This window comes from Grammomys surdaster, unplaced genomic scaffold (assembly GCF_004785775.1).
Source record: "Grammomys surdaster isolate TR1022 unplaced genomic scaffold, NIH_TR_1.0 125617, whole genome shotgun sequence".
NCBI lineage: Eukaryota > Metazoa > Chordata > Mammalia > Rodentia > Muridae > Grammomys > Grammomys surdaster.
Window position 1 is genome coordinate 1,751,087 of NW_021620459.1, and position 6,195 is coordinate 1,757,281.

Below are 6,195 nucleotides of genomic sequence, written 5' to 3' on the forward strand. Positions count from 1 at the left end.
AGAGAGAGAGAGAGAGAGAGAGAGAGAGAGAGAGAGAGAGAGAGAGAAGAAAACTAGGACCAGTGTCCCAGAGTCCCTTGATAGAAAATGATCACAATGACTTGGACCCTCCCACTAGGCCCCATCCTCAAAAGGGTCTGCCAACTCTCCAACAAGTACCACAGACTGTACCCCAAGATCTCAGCATGTAAGCCCTGGGGATGTTTAAAATCCAAACTGTTGTAGAGTAGTATTAGAAATCTATAAGCATGCTGTCTGTGAAAATAGGCTGAGACATATAAAGGAATTAAATAGAGGAATCCTTGGCGTTTTGTCTCTTCAACAGAATTCTATCTCTGAGGAAGTAGTGAACATAATGTAAGAGGGTGTAGTGAAGATTTAGTCACCTTCCCTCTCTATGCCTCAACCACTGCGATTCCTTCCCAGGCAGTAATTACTGCTACCAGGTGGCATGACTCTTCCATAGTTGTCCTGCTGAGCACCACCAAGCTTCCACGAATGTCAGCAAGCACATACAGCACCTCTCTGTGTGCTGAGCTTTATGTTTTACTTGACACTGCCTCTGAGAGACCAACCGCTATCCAAATAGTTCACAAATTTGCAGAGGATTCCACTGAGTGGATGGTTCACTGGCCACCTGCTCATCTCTTTTGAAAGTATCTGTGCACATGTGTCATGGCTGTTCTGTTGCATGTATGTACTCTTTATGAACAGCATTACTGTAAGCAGAATCCTAGGCATATGGACATCCTGCCTTAAAGGACATTGGAATTATAACTTGGATGTTAAGTATTTCTCAAAAGAGGTTCATGGCTTAAAGGCTTGACCCACACCTGGTACTGTTATAGTAATGGTGTGTTTCAGGGTCCAAATGGTCTGGAGCTTTTTTCTCAGGCACAAGTCCTGGCTGAAATATGGCTATGGGATTGTGGAAAGCTAAAGCCATGAAATAATGGTGAAGGAGGAATATTCTATGATATTCTATGAAACAAGATCACAGAGACAGGGAAGTATAGAAAGAGCTCAGATAAAGTTGTCAGAAAGACTGCTTCAGCACTACTTGGAGGACTAGCTTGAGTCACTAGCTAAATGGTATGTAAACAGCAGTGCAAAAAAGAAAAACTACTCATTCCTAAAGTACCCAGAGTCCTGGGTCTCTGTATCCCACTGACTTTCTTTCCAGGTTCCTGCACTGCCCACAGCTTCGCTGGCTGCAGCAGAGGTGGTATAAGGAGAGCTATCATATTTTCCTATCATGAGCAGACAACTTATCAACAGATTAATCCACAAACAAGTTCAAAGCTCATGGACTCTTAAGAGCTCAGCTTGGGAGTTAGAGGACTTGGGTCCCAGCAGACAGCCTTTGAAGTCAGAGCTTGCCCCTCTCCACCCCTTCTTCCTCTCTCTTCTCCTTCTCCTCCTCCTTCTCTTTCTCCTGCTCCTGCTCCCTTCAGAGTTCTCTAGCAAAGATTAGCCACTTTGCTACATAATACCCCAGGCTCAGAATCAATGGAAGTAGACAACCATGGAGGGAAAACTGAGCCATGAGCAAAATTAACCCTTTTCTCCTCTGGGTTGCTTTTCTTGGGGAAATTTTCATCATGATGAAAAACTAACACACACACACACTTATAAATACATATATAAGTCTGTGTATGATCTTACATGTTGTGTTTAATATAGTGTTGTATAGATGTCTTGCCAGTTTCCATGAGGAATTGATCATAGAAAGCAATCAAATGATGAAACATATGGCCTCACATCCTTACCTAAAATTGCCTCAGACTTGAATATGACCTATGCCAACTGCTTACATATTTTAAACCTTTCTAAATTGCTTATAGTAGGTAGCAAAATGCACACACTCCATAAAGAGCTGACATACTATTTTATTTGAGGAATCTGAAGAAGAAACTGGTCTTTATGGGTTCAATATAGGTGCAATTATTCATCTCAATATCTTTCCTATTTGATAAGATCTGAAGAAATAGAATCTTTGTGTGTATTCCTAATGGAAATGATTTGATGATGCTTTTCTTACTATATATTAATAAGCATCTCCAAATGTTCTCAATAGAGATTTCTATTCCTAAGTTTCATTGGACAGTACCTATTTCCCCACATGGCACTTTTGCTCATCTGATGGGCTGAGAAAGAACATCATTTCAGTTAGGAATTTCATTTCTCCTAAAAAGAGTGAGATTATGGACGTGCTCTGATCTTCTGCCATGTTTGCTCTTGTCTTGCATCTGTATCTTTATGTGTTAAGGGTCTTTGCCCACTGTCTATGACTTCCAAATGCTCTCCTGGTCTATCTTTGCTCTTTCCATGTATAACTTTTGTAAAATGGAGGAACATTAATATTAACCCTCAATTAACTAATCTAACTTCTGTTTCTGTTTCTGTTTTTGTATTCTATAAGTTTTCAGAGTTTAGTGAAGGGCAAAAGATGTGTTTGTTTTCCTCACCTACTCTAAGGGCCACAGCTAATACCACATTAACCAAAGACAGGAGAACCAGCAAGGAACAACGCGTTCATTTAGCAGCCTACGCCCCTCCCTCTACCCTCACCCATTCACATTTGGGATCTCATTGAAGTATTGGTCTCTATTTGATATCCAGAGCTTATGAAACCTTTAAGAGATGAAGTCAAGAAGAAGGAACCTAGGTTATTAAGTTTGAGCCCTTGAAGGCTATACTGGGATCCTGGCCTTTCTCCTTTTGTTGCTGACTACTCATCATGAGGAAAGTGTTCTTGGCCATATGCTTCCACTGTGACACAACAGCTCACTAGCAACTGGCCCCATATACTAAAGCTCTAAAACCATAAAGCAAAATATACTTTTCTCTCTTTAAGTTGTTTGTCTCAAGCATTTTGTCACAGTAATGCAACTTCTACATGTCACCCAACTACCTACCCATTTAGCCACCTATCCATGCATCTAAGAGAAAAGATGTGTTTCCATGACAATTATGATGGCTTAACCAGAACCCTTCTTCCCTTAGTAAATTTCATTCACATATGTGTACCTTGTCCACCCAGGCCTGTTCTTGAAGAAGCTAAATCCAAAGAGTCAGTGATTGATTAAGGCTAAATTAGTAATCAGCAGACTCTCCTGTCTGGCTACAAGAATTGTTTCAGAAATGGATGAGCAATTCCTTTCAGGAGTGGAAGAGAAGAAAATTGGCTAAAACTAGACTGTAAGATGAAGGAGCAACCAAACCAGTATCTGATTTAACTTAAGGCCCACTCCAGGAGATGGAACCCACACCCATTTGCTGGGGTGACCAAAAACTTGAGATTATTAAATAGCCCAGATACCTAGGAGAAATCCAAATACTATTGTTCCAAAAACAAACACAAACAACAAAAACAAAGCAGTAAAATGACTCCTAAGGACATTCTGCTATATTCATAGATCAGTGTTTTCCTCAGCCTTCATCAGAGAAGCTTCCTCCTGCAGTACATGGGAACAGATATGAGGATCCACAGCCATCTATTATGCAGAGAGTGAGACATCTTGGAATGCTTTGCCCTGAAAGGGTTGTCTCCATTAAACTCTTCCCCTCAGGGCTCAGGGCTCAGGGACCTTTGCAGAAGAGGAGGCAAAAAGAGTGCTAAGAGCCAGAGGGGATGGAGGACAGCAGAAAAACAAGGCCATTGAAATCAACATGATCAAAATTTATATGAACTCCGAGACTGAAGCAGCATGGACAGACTAAGCCTGCATGGATCTGTACCAGGTCCTCTGCATTTTAATCCTCTATGGATTCACATTTAGTGCTTTTGTGGGGCTCCTGAGTGTGTGAACAAGTGGGTTTCTCTTTCTTGCATCTTCTCTTAGTCTCTTTCCTTCTGTTTGTTGGCTTTGTTCAATTCTGATGTGTTCCCTTTTAGTTTTATCTTTTTATGTAAAAAAACTAATTGTCTTGGTACTTTCTTTTTTTTTTCACAGACAATGTATAAAAACGTTTTTTTTTCAAGAGCGCTGAAGATATACAATACACACAACTGGAGGTTTTTACATCATTCATAGTAGAGGTTCGTTAGGCCTTAAGACGCCCCGCTCAGCCCGTGATCCTGCTGCAAAACGGGCATCACATTCTCAGACCACTGCTTGCAACAGGCATGCCACAGAAGATGGCCATGTCGTGGAAAACCCACTAGTGGCACACAGTAGAGTGGTACCTAGCAATCTGCCAGCCCCAGACAGCAGGTTTGGGTCCCTGATGTTTAAGCCATGGCCAACAAAAGCAATCCACAGTGAGGAGAGACCTGGTTCCTTACCCTTCTATAGTCAGCCCAGGCTTCCTGAGAAGTCTCTGGAGGGAGCCAATGCTAGGAGCACTGAAGAGGCAGAAGGCAGTGTCTACAAAAGCCCATGACTGCAGTACTTCCTGCTGAGCTGATACCCCATCTGCACTAATAAGGTGAGCTTTCCCTGGGACAGCTCTAGAGCTTAGCTGGGCATAGTAAACACAAAATACTAAACAAGTGGGGCTACACAGAGAACCCCAGTCTCAAACAAAATGAAAATACCTAGTCATGTTACACAGGTAAAATACTCCTTTATCACATACAGAACACACTGAAATACAGCATCCCCTCTGAACACAGAACAGCAGGCCCTGGCTTTCTGTAAGCTCTCAACAGAACATAGACCATGGCCTTGAAAAAGTTCCTCCTCCTCCAGGTGGTGGTGGTACACACCTTTAATCCCAGCACTTGGGAGGCAGAGGCAGGTAGATCTCTGACTTCAAGGCCAGCCTGGTCTACAGAGAGAGTTCTGGAACAGCTAAGGCTGAGAGACACTCTCTCTCAAAAAACTAAAACAAAAAGACAGTTCCTTCTCTAGAAGGAAAAAGGGGGCCCGGGGGAGAGACAGAGACAGTGTACATGTAAAACCCGATTCCATAGGACTTAGCATCATTTGAAACTATACATCCCTTGGCTTACAGCCGGGGTTTGGTTTCTTTGGTCCAGTAGACCTAGTTCTGGGGGTATGCACCACTCAGTCCACCTCCATCTTCTTACTCTGGAGAGAATCGATGAAGGCTTGCCATTCCGTTGGGTAAAAGCGTTTATAGACATTGATCTTATTCCGAATCTGTTTTGGGGTGTCTTGATAGTAATTCTTCTCATCCCGGGCCATGGCCTTATAGTCCTCCCCGTGATTCTCCACCATGTACTGAACATAGTCGATGAGGTCCCGAGACAAGGTATTTTCTTTCTTCTCTGGGAGGCTGGCTTCTGCCTCCAGGTCATTTACTACATAGGGCTTCCATACAAGATCCTTGGGTCTCTCCTCCATGTCCACCTCCATGGCCTTCACCTTCCTCTTACGGAGTGGAACCGCCTTGTTGGGGTCCATGGCCAACCCCATCTCCACCAGGTTCTGCCGCACGGATTTGGTGTGGTCCCAGGCATGTCGGATGTGGGAGCACTCGATCCGTGGCGCTGCCTTCCCACGAGCATTCCGGTTCAGACGCTTTCAGTTGACGTTGTAACCGAACTTCTGCCTCCGAGTCTTTCCCTTAGCCTTGGGCATCTCGCAAACTTCTGCACCAGCAACTCAAACCCCAAATCACGCTCTCAGAGCCGCGTGTTAATAGTCTCCATACCCCAGTGCACGCCGTCTTGGTACTTTCTAATTGATAAGGATTTGGCAAATGTTTTATTGAATTAACAATGCTTTCAAGAGCATGCCATTAAACTCACCACACTTCTTTTCTCTGCAATTTCTATCGGCTTATGGTGATGTTAGCATTTGGGCCCAATCTGCATGAGGTCACGTATGAAAGCAAAACTGTTCCTTTCAAAGACTGTAAGCCTATAACTGGAACAAGCAAAATGTTTACCAAATTGGGTAAATATAATATTCTACTACCAGGATTCAATAAGTTACTTTGCAGAAGTGTTTTATAGTGTAGAGGTATAAGTCATGCAATGTCAGAATTAGTGCATAGTGCTGGCAAATGAGAACAATCTCGAGAGTTAGTAGCCCTTAGTTCAGAGGACAGAGTAAGTTAGTTATAATTCATCTATAGTATTAATCCATAGTACAGTAAGTAAGTTAGTTATACAAGGTTTTGTATAAGAAAGCTATAAGCTAAAGCTAAGCATGCCACTACAGTTGGCTTAGGAGAGGGTATGGATCTGGTGGAAAGGTTTCTTTTCATTTAAATTAAGTATTA

At 42.7% G+C, this 6,195-nt stretch overlaps 1 pseudogene across 1 annotated transcript; it reads right to left on the minus strand.

Moving 5' to 3' along the window:
* Positions 1-5,012: 5,012 nt before the first annotated feature.
* On the minus strand, positions 5,013-5,573 carry LOC114638666 (annotated as a pseudogene). Its single transcript, XR_003713903.1, has one exon. The product of XR_003713903.1 is annotated as a nucleolar protein 16 pseudogene (transcript).
* Between the last annotated feature and the right edge of the window lie 622 nt (positions 5,574-6,195).